The 24,675-nt window shown below is 42.8% G+C and overlaps 1 protein-coding gene and 1 non-coding gene across 2 annotated transcripts in view; both read right to left on the bottom strand.

Moving 5' to 3' along the window:
• The window catches only part of LOC124551771, a 236,086-nt gene that overhangs the window by 110,359 nt on the left and 101,052 nt on the right, over positions 1 to 24,675 (bottom strand). The gene's annotated exons all lie outside the window — the stretch shown is intronic.
• On the bottom strand, positions 3,849 to 3,923 carry Trnat-ugu. The gene has a single exon. It is a non-coding gene; the product is annotated as a tRNA-Thr (tRNA).

Below are 24,675 nucleotides of genomic sequence, written 5' to 3'. Positions count from 1 at the left end.
TGGGGCCTGAAGATGGCACAGTGGAATGCCGAAACTGGTTGTCGTCAAAATAAAATAAAATAACATCTTAGTTGCACTGCTGTTGGAGAATTTAATTGATATTGACAAAACGTTTTTACACACCTAATACACCTCGATATGGGCATCATTAATGGCACAACAGACATATAACGTGTATTCCACTTCTCTTCAAGTATTTTGCAACATTACAGGCGTAACATTTGCGATACCTGCATAAATGCGGCGGCGCAGATCTGACAGATCACAAATTGTTGTCTGATACACTTGATTTTTGATAAACCCTCACAGTAAAACATCAAGTGGCGTAACGTCTGCGGCTGTAGGGGGCCTCTGGAACTGTGTGCTTAGCGTGGTGGTCCGACATCGACAGCAAACTCCCAGTTTCCCAAAGTCGCTTGCCCCAATTTATTGACTGTTAGGTAATTGGGAACATCATCAGTTGGTCGCAGTCCATACTCATGCCGAAAATGGCGTCGTACCAATATAACAGACTTTAGCTCCGTGAAAGAAAGCACACAGAACACCTTCTGCTGTGGAGTCCACATGACTATTGTGCACGCGGTACCAACTGCCGCAAGGAAACACGGGAAACATTTTGAGTTACCATACTTGTAGAAGCAAACCACCAATAAGTAGCTTCATTACGTCTCAAGTAATTACGTTTTACATTGCTATATTATTATGTGTCTAACCTAGAGATGCTGTCTGACGGTTTCAAAGAAAACTGACCATGTAACGTCATGTAACTGAAAACTTGTACCAAACAAGGGTCGGAGTTTCTGTGACAGTCTCTTGTGCTACGCTTATTTTTGCAATATCATGTTATATTCCTTTTAAACAGCCAATTTGTGTCATCCTGCCTTTCATATATTCAAGGATACTGCTTGACATTCGTCGCTGTCTCTCTCGTATTGTTCAACTCGAGCATATTGATTTGTGAGAAACGTTGGATTGGCTACATCCGAACTGAGCTCATCTGGCGGATCAGTGACTGTTGGTCTTTTACATGAGCTAGTCTGAGTGTGGTCTTTTAAGTGGTTTTCCACGCTCGGTTAGGCAAATGATGAGCTGTTCCGCAGTCTCCATCGCAGAAAACACGCTACATCGAAAATCAAAATTCGCCAACACACAGAATAAAATTTACGCGATTCATAGACAGAAAATGTATACGATATCTGAGCACAAGTAGTAAGATCTGCGTTAATATACGAGGACGGTTCAGAAAGTAACCTCCGATTGGTCACAGTGCGGGTTGTGGGGGGAGTAGCGACGCCATCTGTGCGTTCACGCACTCAACAGGTCAGTCGGCATCAAGCCGTGGTCGAGTGAACGTCGTACCTGCGCTAGTTTAGTTTTTGTGGCAGTTTGAAATGTGTGCTGCAATAGAAAACCCCGCCAAATGTGAAGTGCGTGCTGTCATAAGGTTTTTTACAGCCAAAGAATATTCTGCAGCAGCTATTCATCGTGAGCTTTGTGCCGTGTACAGACCAAGAGTTATGAGTGAAGGAGTTGTCCGTGAATGGGTACGTTTATTTAAAAGTGGACGAGAAAACGTTCATGATGAAGAGAGGAGTGGTAGACCATCATTGGTGACTGACGAACTCGTTCAGACAGTTGATGCAAAAGTTCGTGAAAATCGACGTTTCTCAATGTCGTAGTTGTCTACTGGTTTTCCACAGATTTCTAAGACTCTCTTGTACGAGATAGTGACAGCAATATTGGGTTACCGTATGTTCTGTGCACGATGGGTGCCCAAAATTCTTTCCGACCACCACAAAACTCAAAGAATGGCCTCTGCATTAGACTTTCTGTCACGTTATGAGGACGAAGGAGAACCATTGTTAAACAGAATCGTGACCGGTGACGAAACCTGGATTAAGTACGTGAACCCTGAGACAAAAGAACAATCAAAGATGTGGGCACATTCAAATTCGCCTACCAAACCAAGAAAAGCCTCGCAAGATTTTTCTGCCAGAAAACTGATGGCAACGGTGTTTTGGGATGCCAAAGGGGTGTTGTTGGTTGAATTCATGGAACGTGGTACGACCATTAATCAAGACGTGTACTGTGAAACAATAAAAAAGTTACGACGGGCTATACAGAACAAACGCCGTGGTATGCTGACTTCCAGTATCGTTTTTTTGCATGATAACGCCCGTCCTCACTCTGCTCGCAGAACAACGGCCCTTCTTGAGTCCTTCAAGTGGGTCGTTATCAACCATCCACCTTACAGCCCAGACCTGGCGCCAAGTGATTATCACCTCTTCATGCATTTGAAGAAATGGCTCGGGTCACAGCGGTTTGATGACGACGAAGAGCTCAAAGATGCGGTCACAGGCTGGCTCCAGGCACAAGCGGGTGATTTTTATGCAGAAGGAATTTCAAAGCTTGTGAAGAGATACGATAAGTGCCTCAATCGCTATGGAGACTATGTAGAAAAATAGTGCAAAGATGTAGTTGTAAGATGTATATATTAAAATATTTTTATTTAACTTGGTGTATTTTTTTAAATCAACCGGAGGTTACTTTCTGAACGGCCCTCGTATAAAGCGGAAACGTTGCTAGTGAAAATCTCGAAATGTACTTGGACCGATTTACTTCAAATTTTATACGGTATTAAAATAAACCGTCTGTTGAACATACGTTACATATATTTTTAAACAATAATAATCTACAGGTTTTCTGTTGTGCCGGGTGTTCTTCCGTCCGGAAATTTGAATCGCCGCGTTAATGTAGTGCGGGGCCCTTCCTGCGGTAAATGGAAATGAGCGTTTGGCGTCAGTGGCCGGGAGGTCTTAATTACATTCGACGCCACATTGAGCGACCTGCGCCCCGGATGGGGATGAAATGATGATGAAGACAACACATCACTCAGTCCCTGAGCGGAGAAAATCCCCGACCCAGCCGGGAATCGAACCCAGGCCCGTAGGACGGCATCCCGTCACGCTGGCCACTCAGCTATCGGGGCGGATCCTTCATGTGGTGTTCCAGGCTGAGGAGGCGAGATCGGCCGGCGTGTCAAGTCTCTCTTTTCGTCGCTTGGTGTGGTGGATATGCAGCTTTTACAGGAGAGCTATAGTTTTGTGGCCAGAAGTGGCTTCGTCGGACCGTAGGCCTTGTCTGTTCAGACGTCACATAAGCTGTTGGATGCCTGCGGTTGTGCAACAAGATGCATAATATGATCTTCCAGTTACTTCACTGGTGAACAGAGCGAGCTGCGAAACTGAATCGCGAGTGTTATTTTTATAAGGAGTGTTCAAATGAAAAGCTGCGAAACGTCGTAAGAATAAACCCGGTTGCAGTCTGCATATCCCGCTTTGGGAAAAAATAGTGACACATCTGGAGACAGCATACAATGGAATCATGCGTCGTCAACTGCCGCTAAAAGTTCAAATCTGTCGTCTCAACAGCTAAGGTGATGATCACTGTCTTTTTCGACGTCAGTCCTATAATCATCGAATTCCTGGATCACGGAAAGCTCAATAACACTGACGCGTGCTGCGTGACACACCTTAACCTACGCAGTCCATCAAGAGCGAATGGCAGGGGTTGCTCACGGAGGGAGTGATTTTGCTCCACGATAACGCGCTTCTACACGTCTCCAAGGTCGCACAAAGTGTAATGGCCAGGTGCAAGTGGGAGCAGCTTGGGCAACCACCCTACAGCTCCCACGTGTCGCCTTTCAGGTATTTACTTATATGGATATGGTGTCTGTTCTTTCGGACATGATGACCTGCAGCCGTCTAGAATGAAATTAGAATTATATTAATACCTTCAGCTGCTAACGGGCGTTGATATATATCTCAACAGGGACGGGTGAAAATGTATGTCCCGACCGGGACTCGAACCCGGGATCTCCTGCTTACATGGCAGACGCTCTCTCCATCTGAGCCACCGAGGGCCCAGTGGATAGTGCGACTGTAGGGACTATCTCGCGCACTCCTCCCGCAAGACCCATATTCTCACCTCGAATGTCCACACACTACATTCGTAGTGTCCCACCCCAACACACTCATTACTCGTGGAAGACATTCTTACCAAGTCCCGTAAGAGTTCGGGGAATATGTGTGCACTCGCACAGAAGAAGAAGGTCATGGCCGTTGTTGCCAGAACTATATACTTATATGGATATGGTGTCTGAAGGTATTAATATAATTCTAATTTCGTTTCTGGTATTTGGTCCGCTAGAAACAACTGAAAGGGAAGCGCTTCAAAGAACTGAAGGACGCAGTCCAATCCGACTGGCCAATGAAAAGAATGGAACAGTTATTTAATGAAGTTATTAAGAAATGGTATAATTGTACAATCTATAGAGTGGAAATTCGTTTTGATATATTTTAGGCATGTGACAATGCCAGTATCTGTTCGTTCTGTCAAATGATTACTGTAAATTCACTTGTAGAGTCTTGTCCTTGGTTCTCATTCTGTTTGTAATCTGTCTTTGTATTGCATGGTTGATAAGTTAATAATGCTGTCATTACTGATCGTGCATACAGGCCAGAACATGGCGCACTGAAGCGCCGAAACTGGCAGCTACACAATAAATAAGATCATAAGGACGGCTGTACGCGTTTCCTTTTCTTACAATAGCGAAAGGCTGTGATCCCCCAGACCTCCGGTCAAAAGGATGGACATACAAAAAGTTAATGAAGTCGTTTGCTGTGTGTGCCGGTATGTTCCTGTCACGAGGTGACGTAGTCTTTCTGTGAATGACGATATGCTAATGATATTACAACTATCACAACTGATGCTCTGCATAAACCTATTCTATACTCGGCCAACGGTATAACTAAGGGAGTAAAGTGACTGTGGTTATGCGTGTAAGTCTCGCCGACCACGGGCGCTGCGGATCAGTTTGCGTATTCCTTTTTACTACGCGACGAAGCTGATACGAAGCACACGCTCTGGAATTGTCTTGCTAATGTGATCACGAAGCAGTCGCTTCTAGTTCACTCCTGTGCTAGTGGCTTTCGTTCAGTCCGCCCTCGTGGGCTGACGATGTGACTTGCTTTTGGTACTCCGTTTGGTGATCGATGAGTGCTTTAACATGTTGTGTTCATATTGAAGACTGAAGTCAGTAATTCTTTTATGTGCCTGAAATTCGTTAAGACATCTCAGGCAGAACATTGTGCTGGCCGTTATTGTCGAGAGACTGACCTGTGGGTGTGCCCGAATATTGGTTTATGTCCTTAGTGCTGGTTACTGTGAACGGCATAAGTAGCCGTGCTTATGGCTGTTGATTTGGTTACATGTAATAAAGCGCCAGCCTTCTGGTTCCTTAGTGTAAGCTACACTCACATACGTTGACTGAGCTCTGTAGTTCTAGGCTAAGGTTAATTATCGGTCTAAAATCTAAATGGTGAATGGAGCTAGACCCTCATTACTAATTAAAGGATTGCATATTGTAGTTTTTCCGCATTAGGCTAGAAAGGTTAGTATCTGCCTACATTAGGTTTGTGCATAAGTTCGTAGCGCTTTTGTTTTGCACGGTCGTATTCCGGTTGCTATTGGTTTATTTACTGATTGTCATTTTTTGTTTATAGTCTACTGTTGCTATTCGAATTAATATAGTGTCATTTTGTCATTTCGAAATAGTGAGTGGAGCTGGGGATGCTAAAAACTGGAGTGCCAAGTGGAGAAATAGTCTTCCGTTGGAGTTCAGTAGAGGGGTAACAGCAATAGAAGCAGCCAGAAACATTTGCGCTATGAGGCTAATGCCGTTGGACAGAGAACGACAAGAAAACGGTTCTCTGGTTTTAAGCAGGATCGTTTTGACGTTAGCGACTCTCCATATTCAGGGAGACCTTCGGGGTATGATGATGAACGTTTAAATGCATTAATCCACAATGATCCATGTCATTGTACTCTAGAACTTGCAAATGTGAAGGACTGAGATCATTCCACAACCGTGCGACATTTGCATGCAATGGAGCAGGCTAAAAGATCGGCTGTATGAGTACCGTATGCTCTAAGCCAAAAATCACAAAAATGAGCGGATGACCATATGTGCATCTCTATTTGCTCGTCGTCAACTGGCTCACGAACAACACCGACCATTCCTATCCGGTAGTGTTACTGGTGACGAAAAACGGTACGTTTATGTTAACCTTAGGAAAAGAAAGGAATGGTTCACCCCAAAAAAAGCAACAGCTCCCTATGTAAAGACCTACGCACACCCACAAAAGATAATGTTATGCATCTGGTGGAACAGCGACGATGTGGTGTACTACGAATTGCTTCCTCGAGGAATAAAGATCACTTCTGATATTTATTGTCAAGAACGGAGACGTTTTGCAGACGCAGTCCATGAAGAACGACCTGGAATACTGCGGGAAGTGATGCTGTTCCATGATAACGCCTGCCAGCATTCTGTTAGACTGACAAGAAACACTATACAAGAGGTGGGTTGGGAAATCATTCCGCACCAACCTTATTCACCTGGTCTCGCACCCTTAGATTTTCACTTTTTCCGCTCTATATTGGACAACTTTAAAGGAACTTCCTTGTCAACTGAAAATGCGCTGCAAGCATGGCTCAACGATTTCTTCGCCTTTGAAACCAAGTGATTTCCAGAGTCGCGGAATCGAGAAGTTACATCACAGTTGGCGAACTGCTGTAAATAGTGAAGGGTTGTATATCATTGATGATTAAAGTCTCTGTTATGTGTGTTTATTGTGTTTATTAAACTTATTGGGAAACGCAACGAACTTATGCACCTACCAAATATTATTATCAATATCAAGGCTAGTGTCGAAAACCGAGAGTTGCCTGATACTAAGTTATCCAGAGTAAGTAGTGCTTTTGCGATGTGATTATGTACACTAGCGGGCCAGTTTGGGAAACTTCTACAGCTGCCATAGATACTGGGTATCGTTTAAGTAGCTTGACAATTGATACTCTGCTTATTCGTAGTCACAGGTGTGTTAAATCGTCGTGGTGTCTTTTATGTCTTTGTCGCCGATGCTGATCGGCAATAATATCAAGTTTCGAAGCCCAAGAAATTTAAAGTAATTTAAATCGCTTGGAGATCTTCTATTTATGTGTTCAAGTCATATAATTTTTTACAGTCTAAAAATTTAGATTTAAATGTCGCAGTCCTTTAGAGTTCTGAAGTTGCATAACTGTATCAGTGGGTTGTTTTAAGATGAAGAGAGAATCGTTGCCAAATAATCGAGAGTTGGTAAATCACAGTGTCTTTGGTAGATGACATCAGCCTGCCTTCTGTGGCAAGGCCCAGAAATTAAACTGTTGTTGGCGCTGCCAGGTAGGACCTGCGACTTATACGGATCTCTGTTTCAGACCACGCTGCTGGCCCTTGTCGTGAGAGGAGGCTGTTACAGCTGATTTCATATGGTGCAGTTACGCCCTCGCTATTAGGACGAAGGTACGACTAGAGTTCCGATGAACATCTACCTGTCAGTGAATTTAACGTAAACCCAGCTCTCAAACCCTTAACATGTACTCGCTACACTCTTCAAAACAACTGTGAGAAAGAAAAGGACTGTGCTGTGCAGGGAAAATATTCGGTTTCGTTTTCTTTCTAGCAGTCGCTTGTAACTACGGTAGCAGGGCATTTAAATCGTTAGACAAATTGTTTATCCTATAGTTATATTTTTTCTCTGTATATGTAATTTCAAACAAAAACTGTATACCCAACTATGTGCTGCTTTGTTTTCTTCCCCGCAGGCTTCCGAAACTTACTAATACCATCCGTTCTCAAATTAAGACACGAGAAATGTCATTGAAAATACTGTTCTCACAGATCCAGCATCTGGAGAAGTCTCTCTCACACCCCATGTGCCAGTAATCCCAACTGATTTACCTATTCCGTTTAAGTGAATCAATGCTTCGTTGGCAGTAACCATAAACAAGATCGGTCATTCAAATACGATGACATTTGCGACCTGTGTTTTTCGCATGCGTATTTCTAGGACATCCTGGCACCAAAACAACAAAAATGGCAATAATAACACATATCAATTTTGTTCTCGTTATAATGTAATAACTATGGCATTCTGTAACTTATAGAAAGTTTTTATGTACGTAGCAAATATTACAATCTAAGTGTTTACCTTTTGCATGACTTTTAGCCAACATTAAAATTATGTTGCCAATATAAAAACGTACCTGTAACTAGCAAAATGTACTGAAATATAATATCTGTACTAGTAATATTTGTACTGTAATACAATGTATTTTATGCCAAAGTCCATGCTGTGGTAAAGTGTAATATCTATAATATCCATATTATTTGTAAAAACATCCAGTGTTTGCTTCTTGTGCATCAGTGTAAAACCAAGTGCAGCTAACTACTGCGTATGTTTGTGTGCGTAGCTTAATAATGTACATGATAGGAAGAGATCTGATATGGATACCACAAGCTAAGCGGCTGAAACATAAGAAACGTTCAGATTTGTAAAAGTTTCCTCACCGATTGTTAAATTTCCGTCATTTCTGCCAGCAGCATTAGCACTGCATCTAGGTACACTTAGTCTACAGCATAATGTTCTTGTACATCTTCATCCTATGATGAGCCTGCAGTGGCTCGAAAACATGTGTATGGTTGAATAAATCGTATCAAAAAACTAAAAAAGCGACTGATTGCATAATTATTACCAGATAAATCACCAATTCATACTGTTCCCACACAGCATACAAAAATCGGAAAATATTATATAGTCTGAGGTACAGACAATCTGTAAAACCTTAGGAAGCAATGAAAACAAAAAAACAAAAACAAAGTAGTTTTTCATTCATATCCTGTACGATTTATTACAAATTCGAGTTCTATACCTTCAAAGTGGGCGAAGTAGCAACGAGGAGCCAAATTTCACCTACTGACGCAATTCCCGGTGGTACCACACATTAGGACGTATATCCAGTTCCCAGAGATATTTAGCAATTTGCCAAACCATGAAAATAGCTGACTTCGCACGGCCGGGTACGTCGCTACGAAAGCTACTGTTAGGTATTCTGTCTGGTGCCATTCTTTAACGCCTTCGTAAAAAAGTCTTTTCTCATTAGATGTCATTTTATCAGTTGCACAGCCCTCTGTGTTGTAGCAATTTATTACGTAGTATTAGTCTTTTTGGTTACACGACTTCTTCTGGAATTTTCCCTCTGTTTTTATATTCTCTAATACACAGACTTTGTTCATTGTGTTGCGTTAGATCACATAGACTTTCTATACTTCTTATAGTTCGATCACGACTTCGTTTTATTTTGATTGAGATTATATCTTGTTACATAAATTACAACGGATACGGAGGCTTACTAGCAGTCATTGTTCCATGGTCTCGGATGGACCAGGAAACGTGAAAATGATAGTAATACCTGAAATATTCTCCGCCATGCAGTGTAATGTGGCTTTTGGTATTATTCAGGTAGATGTTTGGGGAAGATTGTTCCAGTTTTCAAGGCCTATTGCATAATGTTAGTAGTAACACATCCTGTAGTCCCGTAAGACAACGGCTTTTTGGCTTTTAGTTACGTTTATCCTCCTTTATTCGTCTCGTCTTCCGCTACGAGATACTAAAACAGTACATTGATTGGTGGATGCGGAATCTGTTTGGTGACGTCCTTATCTCTCGCGTGTGGATGCCTCGGAACTAATATGGCATTTACTCTGGTTGGCTTCACACTGAGCGGGTAGGGTGGAGGTTCGAATCCTCGTCTGACCACTCAGACATAAATTTTCCATGGCCGGAGAGTCCCTTTAAAAAGGTCTCGCTCGATTTTCTGCCTCTTTCTTGCTTTATCAAAGCTCGTGTTTTTTCTCCAAATACTTAGTACTCGATAGGACGTCGAAGCCTAACCACACTTCCTCCCCCCTCCCTCCCCATTCCCACAACACCGACGGATAAATTAATGCAACTTGATATAAACACACCTTTTATCATATAGAATTTCAGCTTCGTCTTTGTTTCAGTTGCTTTAGAACGCTGATGTAGGTATTTACCAGATTTTGCTTCACACACATTCCCAGTTCCGTTAATTTCTTCCGCAAATGGTTCTTATACTTTCGTCTCGACCTCCGGCTTTATTCATTATTTTGTTAAACATTTATAGTTGCAAACCTATTTCCAGCTTATGCTCATGAAACAAGTGAAAAAATTAATAGCGCTACAGTCGCTAGTACGCTCTTCGAAGCACTTAATGCCACAAATTCCGCGACGAAAATAACACTCTTTTTCGAGTGCATATAACCGTTGGGCAACTAATGGCTGTGGTTACCGCGAATTCTTTCTAATATTCTTCGCGTTTCTACAGAATGAAAACTAGTACCTAGCTGGACGCTTACAATTTAAACTGACGCCACGTCATTCTCTTGGCGTAGCCAGAATCTTTAAGGAAACAGACAATCCACCTGGATAAAAGACTCATAATGGGTTATTAAAACAGAATGTGAGACCGTAACGTGGACTGTGGAAAGGGCGTCATTAAATTCAAGGTAGCATTACGCTACTTATCCAAGTTACGGAAGAAACAATTATTCGCTTGTGAACGTTCCTTTATTTTCCGGCGAGTATGTAGGGAAGTAAAGAAACAACGTGTCTCTGGTCAACAGGGTGCATCCTCTTTTCTAATTATATGGTGCAGATCTTACTTGTTGCTGTAGTCGAATCACAATCCTAATCCTTGCACAATGAACGAATTCTTTCCATCGTCGATTCCAAGATAGCAATCTTTGTCAATAGTATGGTTTTTAAAACGAAACTGAGACGGAGAAACGTGAATCGTGGATTAGAGAAAGCAGAGCGATTAAATCAAGCATTTACACTGCCAGACATGCAGAAAAACACGAGATTACATAATCATAAGATAGCAAAGAATCCCATTCAAAAAGAATGAAAAAATACTGGGCTGAAATGTGGGCTACAATTGACGTTATCAGTCAAGTAGTAAAAAGAAAGGTACTAGTGTATTCACTGAAGGGATGGAAGGAACTAAGCATTTAAAATCATTTCCGGTGTTATAGTTCTGAACAACTGGTATTTTTGTTTTTGTTTGGTCTCAGTTACAACAATTTATTTTTCCCTATTACCAGGAAACAAAACCTATTTATCAAATTTACACAGCAATGGTACTAAAATTTTGAGTGTTAGATAATTTTCTTAAAACATGAGTAATGTTTATTCATAAAATTTGCAATGCTTTGAAATATTTGATTATTAAAAAATGGGAAAAGCGATCAGTGTTGTTTTATAACAACTCAGAAACGAGCAACATGTGAATAAGAATCGGTACAACATTACTTGCGGCCGTGAGTCGTGTCCTATTGGACGGTACGCATGTACATGGAGTGTGGAAGACTTGCCTCCACCTTCGCTGACCATCGATTGTTTTGTAGAATGGCGGCATCCATAGCCTGGAAACACATTAAGTTGACAAAAGTCGTAAATAGTGACATGTACATATAAAGATGGTGGTAGTATCGCGTTCACAATGTTTAAAAGAGCAGTGCATTGGCGGCTCTGTCATTTGTATTCAGGTGATTCAAGTAAAAGGTTTCCGACGTGATTATGGCCGCACAATGGGTATTAACAGGCTTTGAACGCGGGTCGGTAGTTGGAGCTAGACGCATGAGATATTCCATTTCGGAAATCATTAGGGACATCAGTATTCCGAGATCCACAGTCTCAAGCGTGTGCCGAGAATATCAAATTTCAGGCGTTAACGCTCATCAGGGACAACGCAGTGTGCGACAGCCTTCACTTAAAGACCGAAAGCAGCGGCGTTTGCGTAGAGCTGTCAGGGCTAACAGACAAGCAACACTGCGTGAAATAACCGCAGAAATCAATGTGGTACGTGTGATGAACATATTCGTTAGGATAGTGCGTAGTGCGTTACTAGGCTATGGCAGCAGGCGACGGACGTGAGTTCCTATGTTAAAAGCACGACACAGCCTGTAGCGCCTCTCCTGGAGTAGTCACCATATCGGTTGGACCCTAGGCGATTGGAAAACTGTGGCCTGAATCAGATGAATCTCGATTTCAGTTGGTAAGAGCTGATGGCGAGTGTGGCGCAGAGCCCACGGAGCCTTGGATCCAGGTTTCCGACAAGGAACTGTGCAAACTGCTGGTGGCTTTATAATGGCATGGGCCAGGTTTCCATGGAACGGACAGGATCCTGGTTTATGTTCGGCTACTCTTGAGACCGTTTTCAGGCATTCATGGACTTCCTGTTCCAAAACGCGCGCTGAAATTTTTACGGGTGATAATGCGCTATGTCTCTGGGCCACAATTGTTCGCGATTGGTTTGAAGAACATTCTGCACAATTCATGCGAATGATTTGGCCAGCCGTATCGACCAACATGAACTCTATCGAACGTTTATGGGGAATCATCGAGAGATCAGTTGGTGCACAAAGGCTCTGAACCGGCATCAGTTCCGCTATTCTGGACTTCTATAGAGGCAGCATGACTCAATGTCCGCACGAAATTTCCAACGACTTGTTGAGTCCATGCCACGTCGAGATGCTGCACTACTTCGGGCAATAGGAGGTCCGATGCGATTTGAGAAGGTGTCCCATGACTTTCGTCACTCAGCGTAATGATTGCTCGCTACTTTTTGGTCTCACACGTATTCTTCCTTTTCCTGGGCTTTTCGATGAGGAGTCGTCAAGATTAATCTGGATTTGGCCATTTTAGTGCTAGAGGGTGGCTGGATGTCCCTCCTGTTGCCACCACTTTCTGCTTCCTGGGAATGGAATTTCTGTTCCTCACCTGTCTGCGTCAAGCGTTATCTCACGCGGAAGTGTGAGAAGGTTTTTCGAAACTTCTGCGAACCACATCAAGGCTGGCCATCACACCGGCCCACGACGTTAATTCGCCGGGTGGATTCGATCTATGACCACCGCGCCTCCCCTAATCCCAGTAGCGCGGTGGCAACGTGTGCGCCTGTCAGGGCAGGTCTGATGGTACACATGATATTGTGGAGTAATAGATCTTCTAGTAACTGTTTGACCTAGAAAAGCCTCGAATATTTTCAGGTCCGTGCAGAGCATGCTTAATGTCATTTTCTTCATTAAATACACTTAAGTGAAACTCTTACAATGTTGTGTCCTAACCTGATTCTGTCGTTCGTACAACGCACACAACACGTCATTGGACATACGATTTTGGTGGTTTTTTTTTTTTGTCATGGCTCAACTCGTACCATAATCTTTCGTATGACACGAAGATATGGAACCCCACAATTGCGATCTAAGTACTTGTTTACGTATTGGCTGTACTTCATTCTTGCATGTATTCGACTCCACCATCACTTGCACATCACAGCATAACACCACTGACGTCTTCAGCATGTCCACCCCTTACACATTTGTGCGCTCAGTGACATCTGCATTGTTGTTCATCGCCTATCTTCTGCTAACATATATTATTTGAAGAAATTTCTCTAAAGTAAATGTCTCACTAACGCTCGTTAACACTTGCGTCTCGTTCACAGGCGATTCATTGCCATGAGCTTTTGCTTATAAGGGACGTCTGAGAAGCCCTTTATAAGAGGATGATGCCACTGAGATAGGAAAAAGAACAGATGTTTTCTGTTTTTTTTTTTTCTTTCGCCTAAACCAGTAGCCTCTGTATAAATATACAGCCATTTCTTCATGACCAAGAATTTGAGAGTTTGGCTACAGGTAGAGACGGTCGTCATTAATTCGTGTTATTTATGTTCATCACTTCAAAGATCCATTGCTGGCGATCTACTTCCTCCTCACGAGATGTTTCTTATGCATTTTATTCACTGTGCGATAAGACACTATTGAGAGGAATTGGATTGACTGGTAAGAGGTACAGTGCAACAACTGATTTGTAGCTACTGTGTGTGGCATCGCTAAAACTTGGATCAAAGGGAAGATAATACGCTACGTGATCAAAAGTATCCGGACACGTGGCTGAAAATGACTGACAAGTTCGTGGCGCCCTCCATCGGTAATGCTGAAATTCAATATGGTGTTGGACCACTCTTAGCCTTGATGACAACTTCCACTCTCGCAGACATACGTTCAATCAGGTGCTGGAATATTTTTTGGGGAATGGCTGCCCATTCTTCACGGAGTACTGCTAAGAGGATGTCGGACGGTGAGGCATGGCTCGAAGTCGGCGTTTCAAAACATCCCAGAGGTGTTCTGTAGGAGAGGTATCGATGTCGGTCGGTGAGACAAGGCACGAAGTCGCCGTTTCAAAACATCCTAAAGGTGTTCTATAGGATTCAGATCAGGACTCTGTGGAGCCCAATCCTTTACAGGGATGTTATTGTCGTGTAACCACTCCATCACAGGCCGTGCACTATGGACAGGTGGTCGATCGTGTTGCTATTCAATAGTGGGAAGCAAGAAGGTACTTCAAATATCAATGTAGTCCTGTGCTGCGATAGTCCCACGCAAACCAACAAGGGGTGCAGGCCCCCTCCATGAAAAACACGACCACACCGTAACACGCACGCTGGCAGATGACGTTCACCGAGCATTCATCATACCCACACCATGCCATCGGATCACCACATTGTGTACCGTGATTTGTCACTCCACACAACGTTTTTCCACTGTTCAATCGTCCATGTTTTACGTTCCTTACACCAAGCGAGTCGTCGTTTGGGGTTTACCGGCGTGACGTGTGGCTTATGAGGGGCCACTCGACCAAGTTTTCTCACCTCCCGCCTAACTGTCATAGTACTTGCAGTGGATCCTGATGAAGCTTGGAATTCCTGTGTGATGGTCTGGATAGATGTCTGCCTATTACACATTACGACCCTCTTCAACTGTCGGCGGTTTCTGTCAGTCAACAGACGAGATCGGCCTGTACGCTTTTGTTCTGTATGTGTCCTTTCACGTTTCCAGTTCACTATCACATCGGAAACAGTGGACCTAGGCGTGTATAGGAGTGTGGAAATCTCGCGTACAGACGTATGACACAAGTGACACCCAATCACGTGATCACGTTCGAAGTCCGTGAGTTCCAAGGAGCGCCGCATTCCGCTCTCTCACGATGTCTTATCACTACTGAGGTCGCTGATAATGGAATACTTGGCAGTAGGTGACAGCACAGCGCACATAATACGAAGAACGTATGTTTATGGGGGTGTCCGGATACTTTTGATCACATATTGTATCTATTATAAGTGTGCATATTAATTGACATGTCAGGTATATACATATATATAATACATATTTGCTGATTAAATATGAGGCGTAAGGATAAAATTCCAAAGAAAATTAGTACACGCTAGCTTATTCATCGAATACTGAAGGAAAATCTAGCAGCTGCAGATTTTTTTTTTTTAAGAGAGATATTTGAGAGTTAGTAGTAATGTAGATGATGAAACATTAAAATAAATTGAGTAGGAAATATGTTCTTGACGCCGTCCATGTTGTCCTGCGTTTGTACTCGTTTCTAATTATCCCAGTATCAGGGAGATATTATTCCCTAACCTTTCTCACTTCTTTTTTCTAGTGATAGGCTCTTATTTCAGTGTAACACCAATTCAACAGCCATGCCATACCATACCAGAATATAGTATTTGTGGAATCCATAGCTCAGGTTTAATTTACATTTCGGACCATCTACGTATACTGCTTGAGACGGGTGTAAGAATGGTTCCTCACGCAAGATCATGACCTCTCTAACGTTGTTTACCAACGGACAAAGTAAAATACTCATACTGTGAAAAATGGTATTTTGATAGTTGTCCTATGGAAGTAATATGTCATTCATTCTCCTAAAACAATTATTTTATCGTCAAACTCGAATTAAAGCACCATCAATCAACGAAACGAATAACGATCACTGGATTGGACGATGGGCTATAAGTTATCTTACACCATAATTTCCCTCGTCACCTTCAAAATACACTTACGGGAAAAATCGCAAAACCAAAAAGTAATTAATCTAGAGTAACGAAATTTCGAAAATACGTTTGCCTAGGTAACATTTAAGTAATTGCGAGACCACAGGTGAACGTCAGTGAGAGATAAGTCATTGCAAATGTGACATGCTGGTACATTTACAACCGGTGTAACCACCAGAACGTTGAATACAAGCATGCAAGTGTGCATGCATTGTATTGTATAGGTGCCGGATGTCAGTTTGTGGGATGGAATTCCATGCCTGTTGTACTTGGTAGTTCAATGCAGGGACGGTTAATGCTATTTTTGGATAACGCTGGAGTTGTCGTCCGATGATGTGCCATGTGTGGAGACAGATCAGGCGATAGAACAGGCCAAGGCAACATGTCGACACTCCGCAGAGCATATCAGGTTACAACAAAGGTATGTGAGCGAGCGTTGGCCGGCCGGTGTGGCCGTGCGGTTAAAGGCGCTTCAGTCTAGAACCGCGTGACCGCTACGGTCGCAGGTTCGAATCCTGCCTCGGGCATGGATGTGTGTCATGTCCTTAGGTTAGTTGGGTTTAATTAGTTGTAAGCTCTAGGCGACTGATGACCTCAGAAGTTGAGTCGCATAGTGCTCAGAGCCATGTGTGTCATGTCCTTAGGTTAGTTGGGTTTAATTAGTTGTAAGCTCTAGGCGACTGATGACCTCAGAAGTTGAGTCGCATAGTGCTCAGAGCCATTTGAACCATTTTTGAGCGAGCGTTATCCTGTTGGAAAACTCCCCCTGGAATGTTGTTCATGAATGGCAGCACAGCAGGTCGAATGACCAGAGTAACGTATAAATTTGCAGTCAGGGTGCGCAGGATAACCACGAAAATTCTTCACACCCCAGACTGAAACTCCATGCAGCGTTCCAGTGTGGGTAGCACACAGACAGGGTGGTTGCAGCTCCTCAACTGGCCTCCTTCTAAACAACACACGGTCATCACCGGCACCTAGGCAAGATCAGCTTTCATCAGAAAACACAACGAACCTCCACGCTGTTCTCTAATGCAGTCTCAAATGGCGGTGGCTTGGGGTTAGTGGAATGCACGCTACAGGTCGTCTGGCTCGGAGCTGTCCTTGAAGTAACCGACTTGTAACAGCCCGTAGTGTCACTGTGGTGCCAACTGCTGCTCAGATTGCTGCTGCAGAAGCAATACGATGCCCCAGAACCACAGGCCGAACGCGATTGTCTTCCCTGTCGGAAGTGTCACGTGGTCATCTGGAGCCCGGTCTACTTACGACTGTACATTCTTGTAACCATCTCTGCCAGAAGTAATGTACATTGCCTACATTTCTGCCAAGTCTTTCTGCAGTAAGAAGGAACTTCCAGCTTCTCGTAACCCTATTACACGACGTCGTTCGAACTCAGTCAGCTGTTGAAAACGGGAGACATTCTTGGCTGACATCAACTCACTACGTCCAGTCTCAAAGATAACTAACGGTGGCGGCCTTTACAGCGTATATTTAAAGCAAACCTGATCTGCATCCTCATAGTAGCGCTGCTAGCGCCACTCATACGACTGACACGAAATTTGAAAAGATGCCATCTTTCAGATCTAGAAACACGCCTACCAACTTCCGTTTATGTCGCACGACTCCTTGGTGCTGCGATTTTTTGCCGTATGCGCTTGTATGCAACGCCTCCAGCGATTTTCTCATTGTTGGAGGCAGCGCTGGAAATCGTGGAAAATCTGTTGCGATTCGCTTAAATCTCTTTTGTGAAGTCAGTGCTTCAGTTTCATTTTCGGGAATTGGAAGAAATCGCAAGGGACTAGATCAGGTGAGCTGTCTAGATGGGAAGATAGTTGCCACGATTCTTTTTCAGGAATTATCTCACAACGAGCGAGGTGTGTGCAGCTGCGATGCACCAGCCCTTGTTCTCCCATCTCTCAGACAGTTAGCGTCCATCTTCCCTCAGTCTCTTCAAAACATCGCAGTCAAACTTCCTTATGACTCAATTCCAATAATGTTAAAAAAATCGTTAGCACTGACCTGATGTTGTGGTGAACTTGACGCGCGTTTTTGCGGCACGAAGAAGAAGACTGCTATTTAGTTCCACGTTCGTAACTGTACACCCATGATTCATCGGCAGTTATGACTCTGGACAGAAAAACTGAATCTTTTCGAAATATTGTTAGTAGCTCAATGCGCATCAGCACTTGATGGTCTAGTCGCTCTAATTTCAAATATTAAGGAACGGACTTCGCTGCAGTTCGTCTTATGTTCATCAGCTACAATGTGTTGATATGTCGCGAATGAAATTACGATTTCACAAATAACATGGAGTGTCTGCCTTCTGTCTTCGTGGATCACTTCGCGAACTTCAGCGATAGTTTCCGTAGTTGTGCATAATGGCGGTCGGCAGAATGTTTGTTACCTTCACAGACTGCCGGACAATTTTAAATCGCTTAAACCATTCAAATGTTCTTGTTTGACTCAACGCTTGCTCACCAAAAGCCTCCCTTGGCATGCAGTGGAGTTCAGCTACCATTTTTTGGAGTTTATAACAAAACTTAATGCGGGTCCTTCCTCATTGAAGTCACCGCTTTTGAAATTCACAGGTGTAGTAGAACACGATGTAAAGATATTAACAATAATATTCATAATGATGCAATCACAGTCGCGCCACATGACAGTGTCAGTTGAAAGACTCAACTAAAGCGCCTAGCGACGGAAGTTTGTACTGCTGACTGACTGGGCGCAATATTCAAATTCTTGGAAATTTTGGGTGGCAACTCGCATTTTCCGTGAGTGCCTAATTTCGGATTAAAAGCCTCATTCCACCAAACCTCCTCAGTTCTTCTAAACACTGTAGAATATACATAAAACATGAAGATGGAACCACTCAGTTCTTTTCTGTTCACACACTAATTTTGTATAGTCCTTTGCATGCGTCTTGCTTATCCGCCACTCGCTGCACCGTAACAATGTGATTAAACTGAATTGAGGAATAAAGAAGAAGAAATGTTACAAGAATCTGAACACAACGAATTAAAAACATACTTGAAATGTAAGGAAATGTTTCAACGATATATCAGGCAACATTCTTTCTCATACATAAGATCTCGTGGGAGAAGAAATTTTCATTGTAAGGGTTACCTGCATGGGGAAGAGAGAGACGGCATTGTAGCATTCCTGGTCATCAATCTTTGCGCTAATGTCCTGGATTAACTTCCAAACCTCTCCGCAAGAAGTGAGGGCGTGTCACACTTATGGTGGTCATCCGCCGTCGAATTGGGACGTTAATCCTGGATGTCCCCTTGGTTATTCGAGAGTAGTAGGCTGTGTGCCAACATCGGTTTTCACCCTCTCCCTTCTCATACCACCACACAAAATCACACTGTACACGTCTGCATTTGTTACCTGACACAATTCTCACACACCGTGAGAAAGAGGCCATTTTGCTTGGAAGAAGAAAACAGTTTGCGATTTCGTGCCCGAACCTACCTGTCGCTGTCTCCCACCCAACAATGCAATACGACTTTCAGTCTTCCTTTACTGGGCTAAGAAAGGGAGTCCATCTCACGGCAATCGACCGGCAGTTCAGTGATGGTAAGAGATGGAGCCAAAGATCACCTATAAACCCGGAAGAATACCGTCCACTTGGAGCAATGGAACATCAGGGGAAGCAGAGACTCAAGGAACTGGCAAACTACGATACCACCATCGGGCTCTTTCGTAGCGCTCCTGAAAATAAATATGTCAAAAATCCACCTCAGTTGCGAAATGTTACTGGTCTTTACCCAGGTTTCAGCTAATCTAACCTTCTTCTTCAGATGTAAAACATGCCAGAATAAGGGACGGTCAAACATAAAAAGCTAAAGTACCTTGGTACCATGTCAAGCTACGTTACTTAGCTGGGGAACAGCCCCGGCCCCACTTCATGGAAAACGGTCGGTTAGCCGCGGACGCTACGGTGAAACTGACCAGTTCTTGCCGGGGCTGCTCCTCAGCTAAGTAACGTACCACGGTACTTAAGCTTTTTATGTTTGACCGTGCCTTATTCTGGCATGTATTAGTATATTTTATGCTTCTGAAGATGGCTAGATTACTCTAGCTGAAAACTGGGTACAGACCAGTAACATTTCGCAACTGATGCGGATTTTTGACATATTAATTTATCACAGTTGCTGACAGGGCTGCAACATGTTAAGAAAATCTCCCGAAAATAACACCGATGCCTGGCCGCTACAAAGTGAGTCCAGTCACAAATGACGCACGCCAGTCTGCAGCAGAAGACACACACACACACACACACATACACACACACACACACACACACACACACACACACACACACACACACTGACGAATCTGCGCCAATTCTGACCTCGCAAACAAGGTTCATTAGCTTCGCCTCGAACATCGACCGTTGAAATTGGGATTTGCTTTTGCATTCATCTCAGACGGAGTAACGTGTGAAGACTATGCCCCAGAATTACTCCTTAACAACCACTTTGTCAGTGATAAACCGCAAATTTTGCCGCGTAGCCTACGTAATTTTTTCGCTTCTTGCTAAACGCAAAAGCAGTGGGATTAGGTTGTATTCAGAGACACGGACAGAATTATGCTAACAGCCAAGTACAGTTTAGAGGCCTTTTGGGCTTTCGTGCATAATTGCCCGGACAACATACTCGAGCCTATATTACACAAATATTCACACTTCAATGCGTACTGTCGACCTTGTGACGAGATAGCTTTTCTGGTATTCGAGTGTAGCAAGAAGCCGTTAAGGAAACTGAGACTGCAACAAGATACGTTTCAAGAAAGACAGAAAACTGAAAATAGGTAGGCGGTAACTGAAACTCACTTGGCCCGGACTCAGCATGATGTTTCCAGTGGTTGCCGCAACAAGGTTAGAACACAAGCTTTTCTTCTAAGGTAAGAGTAAAATAATGTTGTTACGGGTAAATACTGTTAGTCACAACTTGTAAGGCGTGAATGGAAACCTCCAACATCAAAATGAAAGCCAAAACATTGTAAGGGAAATCCACGAGACACCAACTTCGTTTAATGTCGTCTCACTTGAAGACAAATAGCATAATAATGAGTATCACTAGCATGGTGAGGCATTTCAAAAACTGGAAGTCAGTGATCTCCCACGCCCTGATTCAACTACTATTACACCGGGCCCCAAAAAACGTGGACAGCCCTTATTTTTCATAAATGGTACACTGTATCGCAACCAGAACTCAGACAACTATATAGTGCTATGCAAAGATGGGGTTATTACATTACATGGTTCACATTCGCCACATTTTTATTTTATCAAATTGCTAGCAAATTTGTGTCTTTTTTGTATGTTTAGTAGGATTTCAAAGGGTGTAATGGGTATAATTGCAGATATTGCTGTTGGTGACTGAGGTTAGTATACTGAACAGCATTACATCAGTATTTACATCATCTGCAGACTAATAATTATAGCTATTATAAATCATCTGTTTTTAGATTGGTTAGTACCTCCAAGTACACGCAGCAAGAGCAAGCCATTAATGGTTATTTTCTCCTGTACAGCAGATAAGGTGTTGAAGTGCGGAGATATGGATGCACAACATTTAGTCCGTATTGGCAGACTGAGTCCACTAAGTGGTACAGCTACGACCGTGCAGAAAATAACAGGTAGTAAATTATGTGATGTGTTTGCAGGACGACTTTCGAAACAATCAGCTGACTGATGTATATACATATTAAGGTAGCACTTATAAAAATATGTACACTTATACCCGTTAAACCCTGTATACATTTATAACGCTATATATCCCTATGAAAAAGCGACCGAGTGGAGGAGCGCTAAGGCATTATTTTATAGACTGAAGTTCGCGGGATTCAAATTCTCCATCCAGCAATCTCGATTCATCTTAGCCTTTATTTTCAACATATTTCTCTACTATCTTGCGAATAATTACACTCCAAACACTACGAACGGCTTCAGAATAGTCAAAAACGTACATCAAGCAAACCATATTTGTTTCAGTAAGTTAGTAGCTAAAACAACAAGGGTATTAACGGTTCAGCAAAATACTCGGCATTTATTGTACGAGGGTCATTCAATAAGTAATCCAACACATTTTTTCCTGAAAGAGTTTGGTTTTTTCAGAATTCCGATCTACCACATTATTTCCCACTTTTTAGCTACAAAACCCTGTTTTTCAACATAGTCTCCGTTCATTCCGACGGCCTTACGCCACCTTACTGGAAAGGCCTGTGTGCCGGCGTGGTACCACTCTACTGGTCGACGTTCGAAGCCAACGTGCTGCTGCATCAGTATCCTCCCCATCGTCCACGTATTGCTTCCCGCGAAGTGCATACTTCATTGTGCCAACGGGAAGGTGTGGAGATCCGGGCTGTAGGATGGAGATCGGACAGGTTTGCGCGACCTTTTGCGATTGTGACAGATGCCTCGCCAACGACTCACCGTGCATTTCATACTCAAAATATCCACGGGTGTGCTGCCGGTTTATAGTGTCCAACGGGCACAATATTTCGGCGATCATACATGTCGCCATCATCAGGTGAATTGACGGACTGAGCTCCTGTGAACGTGCCGGCACGGAGATCCGTACGCTATGGCTGCTCAGAGGGAACTGGGTTCGGTCGCGGCGGCGGCCAATTTAAATACCCTCCGCCCGCGGCGCGCTCCCTCCGCCGTCCGCGCCCCGTGGATATTTTGATTATCAAATACGCCGGGAGAAACTCAAGAATCACACCGTGCATTTGTTCACTGCCAGGTCTCCGTCGACATTCTGCTAGTGCCTACGAATATCTGCAATACTCTGGTTTTCCTACAAAAGGAACTCAATGACAGTTGTCTGCTTGGAGCGCGTTTCCGTTACAGATGAAATTTTGTACGCTACATATAGCGTCACCACCTATCGAAACTTAGTGAAACTAGGGGGGCTGAAGCAGGAATATTTCACGATGTCCCACAACAAATTCCGCATTTTTTCAGTCGAAACTGGCCGAGAGAGAAAAATGTGTTGCATTACTTGTTGAACGCCCCCAGTATTATGTAAATTGGCGGGAAACTTGTTTTGAGAAGTGGATTACAAGAGGCAGTCAAATGAAAACGAGACAGGTGCAGAAAAGGAAGTAAACGTTTTATTTCGAAAGTAATCGCCGTAACTGTTAATTCACTGTGAGATAAGCCGGTCAATGGCTTCATGGAAAAATGTTTGCGGTTGCCCACAGAACAATAAACGTTCCCAGGCGTGCACCTCCCCGTTCAAAGCAAATCAATGGCCACGAATATCTGTCTTCAGGGCTACAAAAATATGGAAATTGCGTGGTGAGAGATATGGGCTGTATGGAGGACGAGTTAGAGCATTCCAACGAAACTATAAATTTTATTTGTTTTTGTTCATCACAACTGGCATATATTTCTCATTTTGGACTACACATTTACCAAAATCGCTCATGAATTTCACTCTTCATTATATAAAGAACTGTTGTAATTTTTCATAAAAGCTCGTCACATGGAAGAAGGAAAAAGATATTTATTGTTTTAACGAAGTGACATGCTTCATAAACATTACAAAAGTTTCATTTCAAAATTATGTTCCATAATATGTAAATATTTTATTTCTATAATTTTGTTATATCGAGATTCAAGTTTTCTTGGTAGATGTTAACTCAGGTATGCAGAAAAATACGTACATAATTTAATTTGTTTAATTGCTGGTTCTGGAAAGATACAGATTTTCAAAGTTTAAAATATATTATAGGGCTACAGGCCAAAATTCGTAGTCTTTATTTAGCTTTCACGTAAGACAGTCTCTATTCAAGCAAGGAAGTCATTGTTCTAGAAGTCGCGCTGTACGTTTGATTTGGGTAGTGTGAATTAAATGTGCATCATATGTGTATTTTATTTAAATTTGTGACTTTTAATTGGTAATGCACCTCAAATGTATTTCAGTCTCGTCAGTTTGCATGCAGTGTGTATTATAAAGAAAAGTGGAAGGCTCTCTTTAGCAAAGTGCATAAGGCTGAAAGATGGAACTGATTGTCATGTGTGAAGTGAAAATAAACGACGATGTCTTAAAGCTATGAATAAATATCTTCACTAATTCTTAAAATACTGGACGCAAACATCATCCGTTAGACAACATCAAGACGACGGTTGGAGCTGCAAATACTCGTATTTCGACAAATATGAGTAGTAAACAGTCTTTCTAGTCTTTTTAACAACAATTCAAGACAACACATTTACATAGCAGTTCATCTTGCCGAAGAAATGCAAACAAATCGGTAAAAGTTTACCTGACAAAGACAAATAATTGAAGTTTGGAAATGGCAGTGCTGAGTGGTGCACATCTAATAGCTCCCAAGAGTCAAGAGTGTGCTTGTGAGGCAAACGCACACTTGGGTAGCACTCCCAAGTGTGTTACACCCAGGGTGACGTTCCTTCTTGTTCTTTTGTGTTCTTTGATTGCAGAGGACAATAATACGGGTTGTAAAAGGGTATACTTCGTATTCTATTTTCTTTTTTTTCGTCGTGTATCCACGAATAAACCCATTTGTCGTCTTTTTCAGCTTGCATTATGAGGTATGTTGGAGACGTTTAAATGAAGCTGGAGGCTTCGTTGCAGCCAGTTAGAAACTTTCATGACAGACAGTAATGTACGGCATATTCCTAGCGATGTTTACAAGCTAAACGATACCGATAGTATAAGAGATAGGTTGACCATCATCTAGCTGATGAGCTCCGCCAGTATTCGAAAGCTGTGACTACCAGTACGATGCTACATCTCCATTCAGTGCTAGAGCGACGGTTTCAGCTAT

This window comes from Schistocerca americana, chromosome 1, assembly GCF_021461395.2.
Source record: "Schistocerca americana isolate TAMUIC-IGC-003095 chromosome 1, iqSchAmer2.1, whole genome shotgun sequence".
In the NCBI taxonomy this organism is placed as follows: domain Eukaryota; kingdom Metazoa; phylum Arthropoda; class Insecta; order Orthoptera; family Acrididae; genus Schistocerca; species Schistocerca americana.
This window is presented reverse-complemented; position numbering and strand designations above follow the sequence as displayed.